Source organism: Ursus maritimus (genome assembly GCF_017311325.1).
Source record: "Ursus maritimus isolate PB19 chromosome X unlocalized genomic scaffold, ASM1731132v1 scaffold_X1, whole genome shotgun sequence".
Classification (NCBI taxonomy): domain Eukaryota; kingdom Metazoa; phylum Chordata; class Mammalia; order Carnivora; family Ursidae; genus Ursus; species Ursus maritimus.
The window spans coordinates 71487259-71507631 of record NW_024423319.1 but is presented as its reverse complement, the minus strand read 5'-3'; the positions used below and the strand labels follow the sequence as shown (position 1 = coordinate 71507631).

General features: G+C 38.9%; 1 long non-coding RNA gene across 1 annotated transcript in view; it reads left to right on the top strand.

Moving 5' to 3' along the window:
• LOC103682608 overlaps nucleotides 1-20373 on the top strand; it is a 270667-nt gene that overhangs the window by 125056 nt on the left and 125238 nt on the right. Inside the window, exon 2 of the long non-coding RNA XR_005834949.1 lies at nucleotides 14069-14227. This is a non-coding gene — a long non-coding RNA (uncharacterized LOC103682608). The remainder of the gene's footprint in view (nucleotides 1-14068; nucleotides 14228-20373) is intronic.

The window sequence follows — 20373 nt, the reverse complement described above, 5'->3', positions numbered from 1 at the left end:
TGTTACAGCAGCCCAAACAGACTAAGGCACTGTGTTGTATGGTAAGTGTATGCTTAACTTTTTAAGAAACTGCTACATTGTTTTACAGAGTAACTGTACCATTTTGCATTCCCATAAGCAATGTATTTTCCAGTATCTTCACAGCCTTGCCAGTACTTGGTATTGTCAGTATACATATTTTTACTTTTATCCATTCTAATAGGTATATAGTAGTATCTCATCATGTTTTTAATTTGCTTTTATCTAAAGAAGGAAAACTTCCAAACTCGTTCTATGAGGCCAGCATTTGATCTCAAAACCAGGCAAAGACCCCATCAAAAAGGAGAATTACAAACCAACATCCCTGATGAATATGGATGCCAAAATTCTCAACAAAATCCTAGCCAATAGGATCCAACAGTGCCTTGAAAGTATTATCCATCACCACCAGGTGCGATTTATTCCTGGGATGCAAGGGTGGTTCAACAATCACAAATCAATCAGTGTGATAGAACACATTAATAAGAGAAGAGACAAGAACCATATGATCCTCTCAATTGATGCAGAAAAAGCATTTGACAAAATATAGCATCCTTTCCTGATTAAAACCCTTCAGAGTGTAGAGATAGAGGGTACATTCCTCAATTTCATAAAAACCATCTATGAAAAGCCCACAGCAAATATCATTCTCAATGGGGAAAAGCTAAGACCTTTTCCCTGAAGATCAGGAACATGACAAGGATGCCCACTCTCACCACTATTGTTCAACATAGTGTAGAAGTCCTAGCATCAGCAATCAGACAATAAAAAGAAATAAAATGTATTCAAATTGGCAATGAAGAAGTCAAACTCTCTCTCTTCACAGATGACATGACACTTTATGTGGAAAACCCAAAAGACTCCACCCCCAAATTACTAGAACTCATACAGCAATTCAGTAATGTGGCAGGATACAAAATCAATGCACAGAAATAAGTTGATTTCCTATACACTCACAATGTAACTGTAGAAAGAGAAATTAGGGAATTGATTCCATTTACAAAAGCACCAAAAACCATAAAATACCTTGGAATAAACCTAACCAAAGAGGTAAAGGATCTATACTCTGGAAACTACAGAACACTTATGAAAGAAATTGAAGAAGACACAAAAAGATGGAAAAACATTCCACGCTCATAGATCAGGAGTAGTGATCAGGATCAGGAGTAGTTTGATCAGGATCAAACGTTGCTAAAATGTCTATGCTGCCCAGAGCAATCTATACTTTCAATGCCGTCCCGATCAAAATACCAATGACATTTTTCAAAGTGCTGGAACAAACAATCCTAAAATTTGTATGGAACCAGAAAAGACCCCGAATAGCCAAGGAAATGTTGAAAAAGAAAAAACAAAGCTGGTAGCATCACGTTGCCTCATTTCAAGCTATATTACAAAGCTGTGATCACCAAGTCAGCATGGTACTGGCACAAAAACAGACACAAAGATCAATGGAACAGAAGAGAGCCCAGATATGGACCCTCAACTCTATGGTCAACTAATCTTTGACAAAGATTCTTCTCATATTACTGTGTTTTAGTGTGTTTGACTGAGGCTTAGATGGCTATGTATTTACCCCCTTAGGACCACCTTTGCAGTATCCTGTAGGTTTTGGGCCAATGTGGTTTCATTCTCACTGGTTTCCATGAATTGTTTAAGTTCTTCTTTGATTTTGTGGTTGACTCAAACATTCTTAAGCATGATGGTCCTTAGCTTCCAAGTGTTTGAATTCCTTCCAAATTTTTTCTTATGCTTGAGTTCCAGTTTCAAAGCATTGTGGTCTGAGAATATGCAGGGAATAATCTCAATCTTTTGGTATCAGTTGAGACCTGATTTGTGACCTAGTATGTGGTCTCTTCTGGAGAAAGTTCCATGTGCATTCTAGAAGAATGAGTATTCTGTTGTTTTAGGGTGGAATGTTCTGTATATATCTATGAGGTCCATCTGGTCCAGTGTGTCATTCAAAGCTCTTGTTTCTTTGTTGATTTTCTGCTTAAATATCTGTCTATTGCTGAGAATGGAGTGCTGAGGTCTCCTACTATTAACATATTATTATGAATATGTCTCTTTATTTTCGTTAACAGTTGGCTTATGTAGTTGGCTGCTCCCATGTTGGGGGCGTAGATATTTACCCCTGTTAGATCCTCTTGTTGGATAGACCCTTTATGAATGCTATAGTGTCCTTCTGTATCTCTTACTACAGTCTTTGGCTTAAAATCTAATTTGTCTGATATGAGAATTGCTACCCCAGCTTTCTTTTGAGGTCCATTGTCATGAAAAATGGTTCTTCATCCCCTCACTTTCAGTCTGGATGTATCTTTAGGTTCAGAATGAGTCTCTTGTAGACAGCATATGGATGGGTCATTTCTTTTTATCTAATCTGCAACCCTGTGCCATTTCATGGGAGCAATTAGGCCATTCACATTGAGAGTGATTATTGAAAGATATGATTTTCTTTTCATCATGTTGCCTGTACAGTTTTCTGTAGACTGTTTCTGTAAATTTCTGTTCTATATCACTCTTGGGGTCTTTCTCCTTTTATAGAACCCCCCCTTAATATTTCTTGCAGGGCAGGCTTGGTGGTCACATATTCTTTCATTTTCTGCTGATCTTGGAAGCTCCTTCTCTCTCCATCCATTCTGAATGACAGCCTTGCTGGATACAGTATCCTTGGCTGCATGTTCTTCGCATTTAGTAACCAGAATATATCTTGGCAGCCCTTTCTGGCTTGCCAGGTCTCTGTGGACAGGTCTGATGTTGTTCTGATGTTCCTCTGTCTGTACATAAGAAATCTCTTCCCCCTCGTTGCTTTCAAGATTGTTTCCTTGGATCTAAGACTTGCGAATTGTACTATTATATGTCATGACATCCATCTGTTGTCATTGATCTTGGGAGGGGTCCTCTCTGCCTCTTGGACATGAATGCTTGTTTCCTTTCCCAGATTAGGTAAGTTCTCAGCTACGATTTGCTCAAATATATCTTTTAGCCCTCTCTTTTTCTCCACTCCCTCAGGGATCTCAGTAATTCTGATATTGGAACGTTTGGTTGAGTTGTTAATCTCTCTGTTTGATCCCTTGGATTTTAATCTGTTTTTCCCATGCTGCCTCGGTTTCCTTCTTTTCTATCATCTTATCCTATAGCTCACCAATTCGTTCTTCGGCCTCATTTACCCTGGCACTCAGATTATCCAGTTTAGACTGCATTTCATTCATAGCATTTTTAAATAATAATTTTTATTATGTTATGTTAGTCACCATACAGTACATCCTTAGTTTTTGATGTAGTGTTCCATGACTCATTATTTGCGTATAACACTCAGTGCTCCATGCAATATGTGCCCTCCTTAATACCCATTCATAGCATTTTTAAGTTCGGCCTGATTAGATCTAATTTCTGCCCTTTGAGATTCTATATTGTTGTTAATATTTTTCTCAAGTCTAGATATCACCTTCATAATTGTTACTCTGAAGTCTGTTTCTGACATCTTGGTTATACCCATATCCATTAGTTCTGTGCTAGACACCACCATCTCTGATTCTTTTTTGTTGTTGTTGGGGGTTCTTCCTCCTAGTCATTCTGTTGAGGGGTGGTTGAGGGAATGTATAGAGTCCAAAGTATTAACCACGAGCCAAGCAAGATGCATCTGTTTTATAGGGACCTTAGGGTTGTTGTCCTCTTGTTCTTCCAGCCTGTCTTCTGGGGGAGAGGCCTGCCACACTGTTACTCAGGCAACCCTGTTAGGGCACAGTTGCCCTGTCCCCTGTGGTGGGGGGGCGGATGGGCTCAGTGAGAACCGGTTTTTTGGGGCTTTTGTTCTCTGGCGGCTTTCCCTGGTGGCTTTCCGTGTCTCTTCTGAGAGTCAGAGCAGAAGTGACCACATCCAAACTGCTGTCTCAGGACAGAGAGATTGCCGTCTGCTCTTCACTGAGCTCTCCAGGCCACACTGTCTTCATTTCTGTCTGTGCTCTTAAAAACCGCAGTCTTCTGGGTTGCATGCCCCACAGCAGCTCTCCCAGCTGTCACTCCCAAGGCTGGGCACGTCTCTGCCCTTTGTGCTTCTACAACCATAAGCCACCCCCAGTTCCCATGCACATACCTGTAGCTCCTAGTTTCAGTCTGGGGGGCTGCCCTAAAGTCCTTTTCCCACCACTACCGGTATGCGAGTTTGTGCCCAGTCCCCAGCATGGGAGGCTTTTGCTTTCCCAGTGCATGTTCACAAAGGCTCCCTTCCTCTTCTGTTTATCTTCTGATATCTGCCTGCAGAATCATGGCTCCCCACTTCATACCTTGAGACCAACTGCCAGAAGTATTCTATTTGTAGAAATACAGATATATCTTCTTACATCTCAGGCTGATTTCATAGGTGTTCAAAATGGTCTGGTAGATTTACTGCTCAATTCAGGGGACCAGTTGAAATAGGGTCCCCTGCTCTTCCACCATCTTTTTTTTTCTCCACCAACCATGGCTTTCAGGTAGACATGGGATACAATTTATTTTAATTCTGGAAATATCATTCACTAACTGACTTATTCCCTCTGAGCCTCATTTTTTCTCATTTATAGAATGGAAACTCTGACAATACCTACTTTTGGGAGGAGCTATTTTGAGAATCAAATTAAATGAGGCAACACTTAGCACAGTGCCTGGAACATAATAGGTGCTCAGTAATGGAAGATACCGTGGCTGCTGTTATTTTGTGGTGTTCAGAGGTGGCAAGAGCCAATAATTAAACACCAAGGGTCAAAAAAAAAAAAAAACTCAGGGAAGTTGTTTCCAAAATGGAAGAGTAAGACTGGAAATGAAAGACAAGGTCAAGATAGAAAATTGGGAAAAGCTGAAAGGGAGAAAATAAGAGCTAGAGTGGGAAGGACCAACATAATTGGCTGTTGGCCACATGCTCCAGGGGTGATTCAGGCTGGTTTGGAGAGACAAGGCCCTCAAAGATAACTGGAAGGCTATTTTCCACTCACCACCTTCCTGTATTCACAAACATCTCATAGGTCCAGCTTTGTGAATAACCTTTTGAGTTGGCCCGAGAAGCTGAGGTTATTCAAAACAGGAAGTGGTTATGTATAGTCACCATGTTGAGGTTAAGTAATTCTGCCAAAGTCATATTTTTCCATTCTTGTCTTTTAACCAAAGATCTGAGGTCTTAGTGAGGAATGAAGCCAGAGAAGCTGAAATCCTGAGGTCTTATCTGCATCCTTAAATTCCTGAACCTCTCATCTCTGAGAGAGAAAATACTTGTCTGTGTTAGTCAAGATAGTTTAAGTTATGCTGTAATGACAATCCTTAAAACTAGTGCTTAAAACAATAAAGTTTATTTCTTGCTTATGCTGTGTGTCCATTGCAGGTCAGCTGATGGCTCTACTCATCATAGTCATCAGAGACCCAAGCTGACAGAGTTTCCATCTCAAATCATTTCCATGATTGCTGCATCAAGGGAGAGGAACAGCTGAATTACTCACTGATCCTTAAAGTTTCCACCCAGAAGTGACCTATGTCAATTCTACTCAGTTTTCATTGGCCAAAGTAAGTCATATGGCCATGCTTAACTTCAAAGGGGTGAGGGAAGTGCAATTCTACCATGTGCCTGAAGGAAGAAAGCCAGAAATAACTGGTGAACAGCATTTATGACTACCATGCTGTCTTATTGAAATGTGGGCTCTGGTACATCAACATGTGGTATAGTCAAAATCTCAGTGCAGAGACAGGTCTCTTCTCTCTTGTCTTTTTCTGAAAAGTTCTATTATTATGGAAGGTTATTTCCTTAGTTAGTATCCCAGGTACCTTAGAAGCAGATACATTGGCTTACGTGCCTGACAAGCTCACTGAAAGGGCATGTGACAATATTTTGGGGTTAACTAGTAAGGTGGATTGTGGACTTCTAACCAGGTTAGTTTGAGAATCTACAGAAAATGTCAGGGTGAACATGAGGAATAAAGACTATTACAATCACATAGCATGACTTTTTCTATCTAAAGCCACACTAACCACCACGACAACAGATGCATAGTGATAAGTCCCCCTGGATTTGTGATACAGCCTTATAATGTCTTGATTTTATAGTATGGAAGCAAAGCTGAACGATTTCTAGCCTGATGAGAGAGGACAAAACACTGGCTTTTCCAAGTGCATGGTCAAGAAAACTTCCCCACCAGGGGCACCTGGGTGGCACAGCGGTTAAGTGCCTGCCTTCGGCTCAGGGCATGATCCCGGCGTTGTGGGATCGAGCCCCACATCAGGCTCTTTCGCTATGAGCCTGCTTCTTCCTCTCCCACTCCCCCTGCTTGTGTTCCCTCTCTCGCTGGCTGTCTCTATCTCTGTCAAATAAATAAATAAAATCTTTTAAAAAAAATAAAAAAGAAAACTTCCCCAGCATGGTGGTTACGCTGGGTTTATGGAAAAATTAAAAGGAATGTACCGATTTCTACCAAAGGTGATCTGCCACTAAGAGTCAAGGTGAGACAAGTTGGTTTCTTTGCCTTGGAATTCCACAGTCTTGTGCAAGCCCTCTCAAGGATGATGCCACTTACTTGGCGAGCACTTTCAGGTTTTGCCAGGGCTTCTACACAATGAGTTCTCTCAGATGTTCTAAGTGGGAAATCTCATTAAGTGGGTACTCAGTGGCACAAAAACAGACACATAGATCAATGGAACATAATAGAGAACACAGAAATGGACCCTCAACTCTATGGTCAACTAATCTTCAACAAAGCAGGAAAGAATATCCAATGGAAAAAAGTCTCTTTAACAAATGGTATTGGGAAAATTGGAGAGCCACATGCAGAAGAGTGAGACTGGACCATTCTCTTACACCATACACAAAGATAAACTCAAAATGGATGAAAGACCTAAAAGTGAGACAGGAATCCATCAAAATCCTAGAGGAGAACACAAGCAGCAACCTCTGTGACCTCAGCCACAGCAACTTCTTGCTAGATATGTCTCCAAAGACAAGGGAAACAAAGGCAAAAAGGAACTGTTGGGACTTAGTCGAGATAAGAAGCTTTTGCACAACAGAGGAAACAGTCTACAAAACCAAAATACAATCTACAGAATGAGAGAAGGTATTTGCAAATGACTTATAAAGGGCTAGTATCCAAAATCTATAAGGAACTTATCAAACTCAACACTTAAAGAACAAATAATCCAATCAAGAAATGGGCAGAAGACATAAATAGACATTTCTCCAAAGAAAACACATAAATGGCCAACAGACGTATGGAAGAATGCTCCATGTCACCCGGTATCAGGAAAATACAAATCAAAACCACAATGAGATACCACCTCACACCAGTCAGAATGGCTAAAATTAACAAGACAGGAAACAACAAATGTTGGTGAGGATGCAGAGAAAGGGGAACACTCTTAGAGTGTTGGTGGGAATGCAAGCTGGTACAGCCACTCTGGAAAACAGTATGGAGGTTCCTCTATAGTTAAAAATAGACCTACCCTATGACCCAGCAATTACACTACTAGGTATTTACCCAAAAGATACAAAGTTAGTGATCTGAAGGGGCACTTGCACCCCAATGTTCATAGCAGCAATGTCCACAATAGCTAAACTATGGAAAGAACCCAGATGTTCATTGACAGATGAATGGATAAAGAAGATGTGAGGTATATATACACACACACACACACACACACACACACACACACAATGGAATATTTCTCAGCAATCAAAAACATGAAATCTTACCATTTGCAATGATGTGAATGGAACTGGAGGTATTATGCTAAGCAAAATAAGTCAATCAGAGAAAGACAATTATATGATTTCACTCATATGTCAAATTTAAGAAACAAAGCAGGTGAACATAGGGGAAGGGAGGAAAAAAATAATATAAGATGAAATCAGAGAGGGAAACAGACCATAAGGGACTCTTAACTATAGCAAACAAACTGAAGGTTTCTGGAGGAGAGGTGGGTGAGGGGATGGAGTAACTGAGTGATGGGCATTAAGGAGGGCATGTGATGTAATGAGCACTGGGTGTTATATACAACTGATGAATCACTGAACTCTGTTTCTGAAACTAATTATACACTCTATGTTAATTAATTGAATTTAAATAAAATAAAAAATTTTTAAAAGTGGATACTCTGTGGATATGGCTAAGAGTGTGAACTTGAGGTCATAACTATTTTCTAGCATAGCAGGACTATTACTTGGGCCCTTCCTGCAGCTAAAAAGAGTGCATGTATCTGGGTGATTCTACTATCTATAACTCATAGCCAAGCATACATGTTTTGAGAGGCATCATTGAATCTATGTCATGGGGCAGTTGAATTCCTGGCCTGCTCTTTCCCTCATCCTATCTTCATGCTTGCCCATTTTCATATTTAGGGTTTGTTTGCCAATCCAGGCCATAGTATATTCCAGAATAGCACGCAATTTTATCCATGGGGATCTGCTCTATCAGACCTTACTGATTCTCTGCCCCAAACTTGTTATATTATGAATGGATACATTCTACGGGCAACATAGCAAAAAGGTTAAGAGTTCAGGCTCTGAGGTCAGATTGCATGTATTTGAATTTGGACTCAGCCAATTACTAGCTAGTAGGTAACTTTGGACAAATTACTGAACTATTCTGAGTTTTGGTTTCTTTAGCTGTATAAATGATGATAATAAGAGCTTTTCAGGATTACTGTGTTGATTAAGTGAGATAATCAATATAAAACATATTAATATAAAATTAATACAACATTTACTGTAGTGTCTGCCATACAATACGTGCTCAATAAGTGGTAACCACCCCATCGTCAGCATTACCATAATCGTCCTCATGAGTCCTGCTAAGAGGGCTGTTACATGTGAACTTCTTTCTCAGAGGCCAGGATAAGTTGCTAACTTTTGTGGTCACTCACCCCCTGTTTTTTCCACTGTAGAGCAGTGGCTTTCATCTTGATCTACGGTTGTCAGCACTTAATGTGGGCCCCTAGGCAGCTGTCCAAACCACCCTGTCAGTAGCTGAAATTCTGGTCAACTATGTGGTATCTGGGATGATTCTCTTGGAGTATAAGCTCAGGAACATTCTTCCTCCCAGGAGTTGGAGGGACAGGGTTATTTCCTCATTTCCAGGGTCCAGTCTATATCAAATGGGGATACTTTGTGCCAGGGCCAGAGGTATGCATGCTCTGAATTGTTATTGACAGAAATCTCTGGGGAAATAGGAAGGCTTTACTCACCCTTCAAAATAGTAAACTGAGACTCCTCTAGGACAACCAAGTACTAGAAATCATGACCACATGAGACCGACCCCACAACTGGTCATCCCTTTTCTGCTGGCTAAGCTTAGAGGGGCCTGGGTATTCAGGAAACTTCAGGTATCAGGAGACATAATACCTTCATCTGTAACCCCAAAGGCAAGTGGAGGAACATCTGCTGGTGTCTCATCCTGCCTGATTGGATTCCTAGCATCAGCCACCTCCTCTTCCACCCAAACCTCAAACCACATAGTTGGAACAGATCTCTGATAGGACTTGCAGACTACACCCTGAACCACTTTCATTGACCAGCTGTGCACTGCTTCCTAACCTGTTATTGATTTTCTTGGCATCAAACTTATGATTTGTTTTACATCCTCCTCCCGTCTCCCATGTTATCTTATGGCCTAGTCTAATTCTCAGATAAAATCTTACATTCAACCCCACCTCCCTGGCTTGTACTTTTCCTTTACCTCTTTAACAGCAGCTAGGACTTTCTGTGGCTATAGTGCTATTGGCTGTTATGGCAAGCACTGAGCCTGGGAGCTCCATCCTAGTTCAGGCCTTCAGAAGCAGTGATCTTAGTAAGTTCACAGCAGCCGCACAAGTAGTTAGGACCCCAGACCACCAGGTCAAGTATTTTATCTTGGGCAACCTAGTAGTGCCAGGAGTGTTCTACCATGCCGTGACCAGCATCCCACATGTATTCTGGAGCTATGAAGTGGAGATATATTTGGGTAGCAGGCTTAATTATACCTCAGCCCAGATGGTTTGGGTGACCTTCAGAGCAATCATCCTTGGCCACCCCAGAGTAGAATTCCCTGAGACCATACTTTCCTCAAAGCATTTAGATAATGCTGACAAAGGTGACTGTGGTCTCAGAGCAGGAGCTCCCTTAGAACCTTGTAATTAAAAAGTTTCTTAGCTTCATGAGCTGCTATTACCTTCTTTACAGAAGCCTGACTTGTCTCCATCTCCAGTACTACCCATGATCCAAACCATCACCATCTGTTTCCTGGACCACTGAAGTAACCTGACCAATCTCTTCACTACCATCATTGATCACCTATAATCTCTTCTCCATAAGTAGCCAGAGTGATCTTTTAAATACAAATCACGCCACAGCACTCCCATGTATAAATCGCTCCAATGTTTGTGGTTATATTAAAAAATAAAGGCCTCGTTTTTTTTTGAATTATATATAAAGTACTTATGGAGGAAAGGATATAATGTCTGAATTATGTTTAATAATTCAGTGTGTCACAGGATACAAAATCAACATACAGAAATCTGTTGCATTTCTAATCACCAATAATGAAGCAGCAGAAAGAGAAATCAAGGAATCAATCCCATTTACCATTGCACCAAAACAAGTAAGATACCTAGAAATAAACCTAACCAAAGAAGTGAAAGACCTGTACTCTGAAAACTATAAAACATTGATGGAAGAAATTGAAGATGACACAAAGAAATGAAAAGATATTCCATGCTCTTGGATTGCATTGTTAAAATGTCTATACTCCCCAAAGTAGTTTACACATTTAATGCAATCCTTATCAAAATAACAACAACATCTTTTACAGAGCTAGAATAAACAATCCTAAAATTTGTATGAAACCACCAAAGACCCTGAATAGCCAAAGCAACCTTGACAAAGGAAGTAAGGCTGGAGACATCTCAATTCTGTATGAAGCTATTACAAAGTTATATTACAAAGCATTAGTGATCAAAATAGTATGGTACTGACACAAAAATAGACACAAGATCAATGGAACAGAATAAACCCCCCAGAAATGAACCCATAACTATATGGTCAATTGATCTTCAACAAAGCAGGAAAGAATATCCAATGGGGAAAAGACGGACTCTTCAAAAAATGGTGTTGGGAAAACTGGACAACTATACACAAAAGAATGAAACTGGATCACTTTCTTACACCATATACAAAAGTAAATTCAAAATAGATTAAAGAACTAAATGTGAGACATGAAACCATAAAAATCCTAGAGGAGAACACAGGCAGTAACCTCTTGGACATCAGCTGTAGCAACTTCTTTCTAGATATGTCTTCTGGGGGAAGAAAAGCAAAAGCAACAATAAACTATTGGGAGTACATAAAAATAAAAAGCTTCTGCACAGTTAAGGAAACAATCAACAAAGCTAAAAGGCAATCTATAGAATGGGAGAAGATATTTGCAAATGACATATCTGATAACGCGTTAGTAACTAAAATATATAAAGAACTTATACAACTCAACACACAAAAAACAAATAATCAATTAAAAATGGGCAGAAGACATGAACAGACATTGCTCCAAAGAAAACATACAGATGGCCAACAGACACATGAAAGGGTGCTCATCATCACTTACTGTCATGGAAATGCAATTCAAAACTACAATGAGATATCACCTCACACCTGTCAGAATGGCTAACATCAATTACAGAAGAAACAAGTGTTGGCGAGGACGTAGAGAAAAAGGAACCCTCATGCACTGTTGGTGGGAATGCAAACTGGTGCAGTCATTGTGGAAAACAGTATGAAGGGTCCTGCAAAAGTTAAAAATAGAACTACCTTATGATCCACTAATAACACTACTGGTTATTTACCCAAAGAACACAAAACCACTAATTCAAAGGTATACATGCACCCCTATGTTTATAGCAGTATTATTTACAATAGCCAAGATATGGAAGCAGCCCAAGTGTCCATTGATAGATAAATGGATAAAGAAGAAATGGTATGTGTGTGTATATATATGGATAAAGAAGAAATGGTGTGCATATATATATATATAATTTATATATTTATACATATGAATATTATTCATCCATAAAAAAGAATGAAATCTTGCCATTTGCAATGACTTGGATGGAGCTACAGAGTATAATGCTAATGTCAGAGAAAGACAAATGGCATATGATTTCACTCATATGTGAAACAAATGAGCAAAGGGAAAAAGGAGAGACACACCAAGTAACAAACTCTTAGTTATAGAGAACAAACTGATTATACCAGAGGGGAGGGGGTGAGGGATGGGTTAAATAGGTGATGGAGATTAAGGAGTGCACTTGTGATGGGCACCAGGTGAAGTATGGAAATATTGAATCATCATATTACACAGCTGAAACTAATATAACACTGTATGTTAACCAACTGGAATTAAAATAAAAACTTTTTAAAAGGGAATGTATGTAAAGCTAATTGAGTTTCTTTGGCCCAAAATAACCAAGGAATTTCAGGCAAAATGTGACAATTGCATTTCAAGTGTTCAGTAAAATCATTGCCCACACAAACAAACCAGAAGGATATAAATCAGCCCTCAAACCTCTAGAATTAATTGATTGTTTTCCCTAGAATAAAATAGTCATCATCCGGGCAACATATTGGTGTCTTGACACTTGTCATGCCCAGTGAACCTTGCGTGGAATTAGAGAACATCCGTCCATGATAGTACAGGTATGCTGGGAGGCACTTTTGTTTGCATGCATTTTGCCCAAGAGAGAGTTTGAGAGGTGGTTGTTGTGGAAACTGTCTCAACTGGCAGGAATCAAAAAGTGAGAATTACTCCTGTCATTATCCAAAGAACCTCTGAATTAAAATTTGAGAAACGTTAATAAACATGGTGGGGTCCCTCTGGCCATAGTAGGATTAGGTAGAATGAGTATGTGGGCTGTCAAGTACATGCATATAATGCTATGAAGAGTATGCCTCTGGGCTCCCACCTACCTCCTTGATATTTTGAAGGGGACCCTATCTAACCATTGGAATCTGTTTGAGATCAGTGGCACGGGCCCAGATGGGTAGATAAGGGCTCAGTTTGCTGGTAAGCTAAGGACCACATTTGCTGATGGATAGGTGATGGGGGCAACACAGTACCCCAGACACAAAGGAAAAACACTATGACACGTACATAAGGCACTCAAGTGACTGTTCAGAAATCAGGTTTTGCTACATGTGAAAATTGCTATATTGCTGGACAGCAATTCTGTATCAGGTAGTGAACTGGTTAGAATACTTGCCACTTTACAAAGTACAACTGGAAATGGGAACGGAAGCTGGACCTATAATGTAATGATTTTCAAAACTCAAATGGCATCAGCGTTGCCTGTAGGTGTTGTTGACTGAGACCCACTCGAGAATTTCTCATTGACTAGGTCTGGAGTGTGTCCAAGGATTTGGATTTCTAGCAGATTCCCAGGTGAATGCTGATGCTTGCTGGCCTGGGGACCACATTTTGAGGATCACTGACACAATGCATCATATCAACATTTACCCATCAAGGAAGTAATTAGAATAGGGGACACTCCAAATTCAAAGCAGTAATGATAATGATCAGATTAGTTGTTTATTCTCAAACCTTCTGAAGAAAGGAGAGCATAGGAACAGATAGTAGGGTGTGCATGACACATTTTGAGGGGGATTCCATGACTACCTCAATCTTTGATGAGTGGGAAGCTTCAAAGCACCAGGAATTAGCAAGTCTCTACCCACAAAACATTGTCCAGATATTGCAGAGTTTAAGTCTTTGGAACGGGAAACTGTTTCTGTGACAGGAATGCTGCTAGTGATTTTCAGAAGAGGACACTCTCATTGTCTAACTGGAAGATCCAAAGACAGTCCCCTGAAAACATGTTGGGAAATTCTAACTCACTGAAGGAAGTGGCAGTACTCTTCTTTGCAAAGGTACCACTAGGATGCTTGTTCCTCATCACTCTTACTCCCTGTGAGGAAGAAGGGGTTCTTTTCACAACAAAAGTTATCCAACTCCTTCTCCCCAACTTCCTTCAGGGGAGAAGGAGGCCATTTATTACAATAATGCATTGTTTTTTTTTTCAGGAAAGAAAACAGATAGAAGCAATAGAGAGGCTTGTTGGTTTGGAAAGTACTTCGTCTGAAGAATGGGTGGCTCCCCTCTCCTCCTAGAGCTGAGAGACTTTCCTGCGGGTCTTGACCACTAGAAGCAGCAAATGGGTCCTGCCATCCTTGACCACAGAGGTAAGCAGAATAGGTCCATAACCCTGGGAGTGGAAGCAGGGGCAAAAGAGTAACAGAGAAAAGGAGGAGGATCCAGGGATGGGAGCCTTCTAGACACCTTTCTGAGGCAGACTCTGGATTAAAGCAGTATTAACTGGCAATAGGCGAGAAATGGTTTATACCATTTTCTAGATTTCAAATGTATTTAGGTTGGCCATAACTAAAATACTTTTTTAAAAAATCTTATAATTAATCCTACTCTTGTAAGTCATCATGGAATATAATTGCAGTGTTATATAGAGAAAGTGCTAAGTACAGGACCGGGCACAAAAAATAGCAGAAGCTATCATTTGTTAAGCACTGACTCTGTCCCAGACTCAGTACTAAGCACTTTCTCTACATTATCTCATTTCATTCTTCCAACAATCCCCTGAGGTAGACTGTAATATTTTACCAATGAGGAATTACAGCTCTGAGAGATGAAGTGACTTGAGAGAGAGAGAGATGGGAGTATTTGGCTGCAAAAAGAAGAGCAAATTAAATCTAAAGCAAGGAGAAGGAAGGAAATAATAAAGATTATAATGAAAATAAACAAAATAGGAAGTAGAAAAACAATAGAGAAAAGCAATGAAACCAAAAATTTGTTCTTTGAAAAGAACAACAAAATTGACAAAGCTTTGGCTAGACCGACTGAAATAAACAGAGGATTCAAATTAGTAAAATCAGGAATAACGGAGTATCACTACTGACCTTATAAATATGAAAGGGATTATAAGAAAATGGTACAGACAACTATATGCTGAGAAATAAGATAACTTAGATGAAATGGACAAATTTCTAGAAAGGTGAAAACTACCGAAATAAACATAGGAAGAAGTTGATAATCTGAACAGAACTATAACAAGTAAAGAGAGTGAACTAAAAACAACAAAAAGTCTCCCACAAAGAAAAGCAAAGGCCCAAATGGCTTCACTGGTGAATTTTACCAAAATGTTTAAAGACGAAAGAACACCAATCCTTTGCAACCTCTTCCAAAAAATAGAAGACTAGAGAACACTTCCCAACTCATCCTATGAGGGCAATATTGCCCTGATGATAAAACCAGACGAAGGCATCACAACAAAAGAAAACTACAGACCAATATCTCTTAATGAACATAGTGGCAAAATTCTCAACAAAATACTAGCCAATCTAATCCAGCAGCATTTAAAAAGGATTATCCACAATGACCCAGGGGACTTATCCCAGGAGTTTAAGATTGGTTCAACATATGAAAACCAATCAATGTAATATACCATATTAATAGAATAAGGGGGAAAATCTACATGTTTCTCTCAATAGATGCAGAAATAGCATTTGACAAAAATCCAACACCCTTTCATGATAAAAACATGAAACAAACTAGGAATAAAAGAGAACTTCCTCAACCTGATCATGTGTATATATGAAAAACACACAACATCAGAGTTAATAGTGAAAGACCAAAAGTTCATCTCCTAAGATCAGGAACAAAACAAGGATGCCTACTCTCACCACTTCTATTCAATGTTGTACTGGAAGTTTAAGCCAGGAACATTATATAAGAAAATGAAATAAAAGGAATCCAAATTGGGAAAAAAAGAAGTAAAACTGTATTTATTTATAGTTGACATGATCTTGAATATGGAAAATCCTATGAAATACATGGGGTGCCTGGGTGGCTCAGTTGGTTAAGTATCTGTCTTCTGCTCAGGTCATGATCTCACGGTCCTGGGATTGAGCCCCACGTCAGGCTCCCTGCTCAGCAAGGAGTCTGCTTCTCCTTCTGCCTCTCTCCCTCTCTCTCTCTCAATAAATAAATAAATAAATAAATAAATAAATAAATAAATAAATAAATCTTTTAAAAAGAAAAGAAAATCCTATGAAATACATATACACAAAACAACTATTAGATTTAAAAAATAAGTTCATTCTTTTGCATGTAGCTGTCTAATTTTCCCAGCACCATTTATTGAAGAGACTGTCTTTTTTCCACTGGATGTTTTTTCCTGCTTTATCAAAGATTAGTTGCCCAAAGAGCCGAGGGTCCATTTCTAGGTTCTCTGTTCTGTTCCATTGGTCTATGTGTCTGTTTTTGTGCCAGTACCATGCTGTCTTTGTGATCACAGCTCTGTAGTATAGCTTGAAGTCCAGCAACATCATGCCCCCAGCTTTGTTTTTCCTTTTCAACAATTCCTTGGAGATTTGGGGTCTTTTCTGGTTCCACACAAATTTAAGGGCTGTTTGTTCCAGTTCTTTGAAAAATGTCATCGGTATTTTGATTGGGATGGCATTGAAAGTGTAGATTGCTCTGGGTAGCATAGACATTTTAACTATGTTTATTCTTCCGGTCCATGAGCATGGAATATTTTTCCATCTTTTTGTGTCTTCTTCAGTGTCTTTGAAGAGTGATTTGTAGTTTCTAGATCCTTTACATCTCTGGTTAAGTTAATTCTGATATAATGTATGATTTTTGGTGCTATTGTAAATGGAATGGATTCCCTAATTTCTCTTTCTTCAGTCTTATTGTTCGTGTATAGAAATGCAACTGATTTCTGAGCATTGATTTTGTATCCTGCCACATTATTGAATTGCTCTATAACTTCTAGTAGTTTGGGGGTGGATTCTTTTGGGTTTTCCATATAGAGTATCATGTCATCTGCGAAGAGAGACATTTTGACTTTTTCTTTGCTGATTTGAATACCTTTTATCCCTTTTTGTTGTCTGATTGCTGTTGCAAGGACTTCTAGTACTATGTTGAATAATAATGGCAAGAGTGGGCATCCACTCTGGAAAACAGTATGGAGGTCCCTTAAAAAGTTAAAAATTGAGCTACCCTATGACCCAGCCATTGCAATACTGGGTATTTACCCCAAAGATACAGACATAGTGAAGAGAAGGGCCATAAGCACCCCAATGTTCATAGCAGCATTGTCCACAATAGCTACATCGTGGAAGGAGCTGAGATGCCCTTCAACAGATGACTGGATTAAGAGGCTGTGGTCCATATATACAATGGAATACTACTCAGCTATCAAAAAGAACGAGTTCTCAACATTTGCTGCAACATGGACGGCACTGGAGGAGATAATGCTAAGTGAAATATGTCAAGCAGAGAAAGACAATTATCATATCATTTCTCTCATCTATGGAACAGAAGAACTAGGATGATCGGTAGAAGAAAGGGATAAAGAAAGGGGGGGTAATCAGAAGAGGGAATGAAGCATGAGAGACTATGGACTCTGAGAAACAAACTGAGGGCTTCAGAGGGGCGGGGGTGGGGGAATGGGATAGACCAGTGATGGGTAGTAAGGAGGGCACGTATTGCATGGTGCACTGGGTGTTATAGGCAACTAATGAATCATGTAACTTTACATCAAAAACCAGGGAGGTACTGTATGGTGACTAACATAATATAATAAAAAAATTATTAAAATAAAAAAAGAAATAAAAAATAAGTTCAGCAAGTATATAAAAAATTAGGTGTATTTCTATACATCTGTAATGGGTAATCTAAAATGAAATTAAGAAAACGATCTTTTTTACAATAGTATAAATACTTAGGTATAAATTTAACTGAGGAAGTATAAGACTTGTACACTGAGAACTATAAAGCATTGTTGAAAGATGACAATACTCCCAAAGTAATCTACAAATTCCACCCAATCTCTATCAAACTCCCAACTGGGTTTTTTTTTTTCAGAATTATACAAGCTGATCCTTAAAATCATACGGAAATGCAAGGGACTCAGAATAATAAAAACAATCTCGAATGGAAGAAAAAAAGATAAACGACTCACACTTCCTGATTTCAAAGCTTACTACAAAACTACAACAATCATGATAGTGTAGTACTGGCATAAAGATAGATATTGAGATCAATGGGATAGAATTGAGAGTCCAGAAATAAACCCTTGCATTTATGGTGAATTGATTTTCAGCAAGAGTGCCAAGACTATTCAATGAAGAAGGAATAGTGATTCAACAAATAATGCTGGAATAACTGACAATCCACATGCAAAACAATGAATTTGGACCCCTGCCACACAACATACACACAAATTAACTCCAAATGGATCATAAACCTAAATGTAAGAAGGAAAACTGTAAAATTCTTAGAAGAAAAACCCGAGTTATTCTCCATAACATCAGTTTAGGCAAACCCTTCTTTGATATGACACCAAGAGCACAAGTGACAAAATAAAACATAGGTAAGTTGTACTTCATCAAAATTTTATTTTATTTTATTTTTTATAATAATATTTTTTATTATATTATGTTAGTCCCCATACAGTACATCCCTAGTTTTTGATGTAAAGTTCCATGATTCATTACTTGCGTATAACACCTAGTGCACCATGCAATACGTGCCCTCCTTAATACTTCATCAAAATTAAGAACTGTTTTGCTTCAAAGTATACTATCAAGAAAGTGAAGGATTGCCTGGGTGGCTCAGTCAGTTAAGCGTCTGCCTTGGGCTCAGGTCATGATCCCAGCATCCTGGGATTGAGTCCTTCATAGGGCTCCTTGCTCAGTGTGTACTTGCTTCTCCCTCTGACTTTTGCTCCCCCTGCTTGTGCTCTCTCTCTCTCTCTCCCAATCAAATAAATAAATAAATAAAATCTTAAGAAAAAAGAAGGAAAATGAAAAGATAGCACACAGAATAGGAAAAAAATTTGCAAATTGGAGAAGGGACATGTACCTAGAATATATAAGGAAATTTTACAAATCAATAATTTAAAAAGTAATCAAAATTTGGGAAAGGATTTGAATAAACATTTGCCTAAAGACTGTTCACAAATTGTCATTAAGCACATGAAAAGATGCTCAACATGTTAGCCAGCATGGAGATGCAAATCAAAGCCACAATGAAAAAAAAAATGAAAAAATGAAAAAAAAAGAAGAAAAACCACAACGAAATACCACTTCATACCCACTAGGATGGCTGTAATCAAAAAGACAGATAATAACAAGTGTTGTAGAAAACGTGGAGAAATTGGAATCATCATCTTCTGCAGGTTAGAATGTAATGCAAAGTGATGCCACTACTGTAGAAGATACTGTGGTAGTTTTTCAGATAGTTTAACACAGAGTTATCATATAACCCAGCAATTTCATCCCTAAGTAATACACAAGAGAAATAAAAGCATATGTCCACAGAAAAACTGCAGACAAATGTTTATATAGCAGTATTCATAATAGCCCCAAATGGAAACAATCAAAATGCCCAATAACTGATGAATGAGTATATAAAATATGGAATATTATTTTGTAAGAAAAAGAAATGGAGTACTGATACATGCTACAATCTTGAAAACATTATGCTAAGTGAAAGAAGCCAGCCAGAAAAGGTCACATATTGTATGATTCCAATTACATGAAATTTCCAGAGTAGGCAAATCAATAAAGACAGAACACAGACTGGTGATTGCCAGGGGCTGCAGGGGTGAGAAGGACTCTTTCCTTGGCCAAACTTTAGTCAACCTCTTCTAAGCCCTTTACTCAACTAGGACTTGTCCTTGGGCCTTGTTCTCAGGCCTATATAGCCTAGTTTTAGCAAGAATCCTGTTAAGACAGTTTGTGAAAATCCCCTACTCTAGAAATCTGATCACCCTTGATATCAAATTCTCAATTCCCTACTGTCCCCCAGGTGATTTCTGATTACCTTAGTCAGCCTTCAGCAAGAATACAATTTGGCAAAAATCTCCCTACCCCTGTTGTCACCTCTTAGTAATTTTCCATCCACCAACCATGCCCCTCCCCAACCTGCTCCTTTGCTATAAATCCCTACTTGTCTTAGCTGTATTTGGAATTGAGTCTTCTTCTATACGGAGATCTTTTTTCCCATATTGCCGTAGTTCTGAATAAAAATCTGTTTTTACTGTTTTAACCGCTGTCTGGCTTTTTTTTTTTTTAACAGTGGTTGGGTTGGGAATGGGGAGTGATTGCCAATGGGTATGGAGTTTCTTTTTGAGATGACGAAAATGTTTTAAAATTGATAGTAGTGATTGTTGCACAGCTCTTTGTACACACTAAAACCCACTTAATTGTATACTTTAAATGGTTGAATTGTATGGTATGTGAATTATATTTCAATAAAGATGTTAAAAAATTGACAGTGTCTGGAATTGAACCCAGGTCTAGCTAAC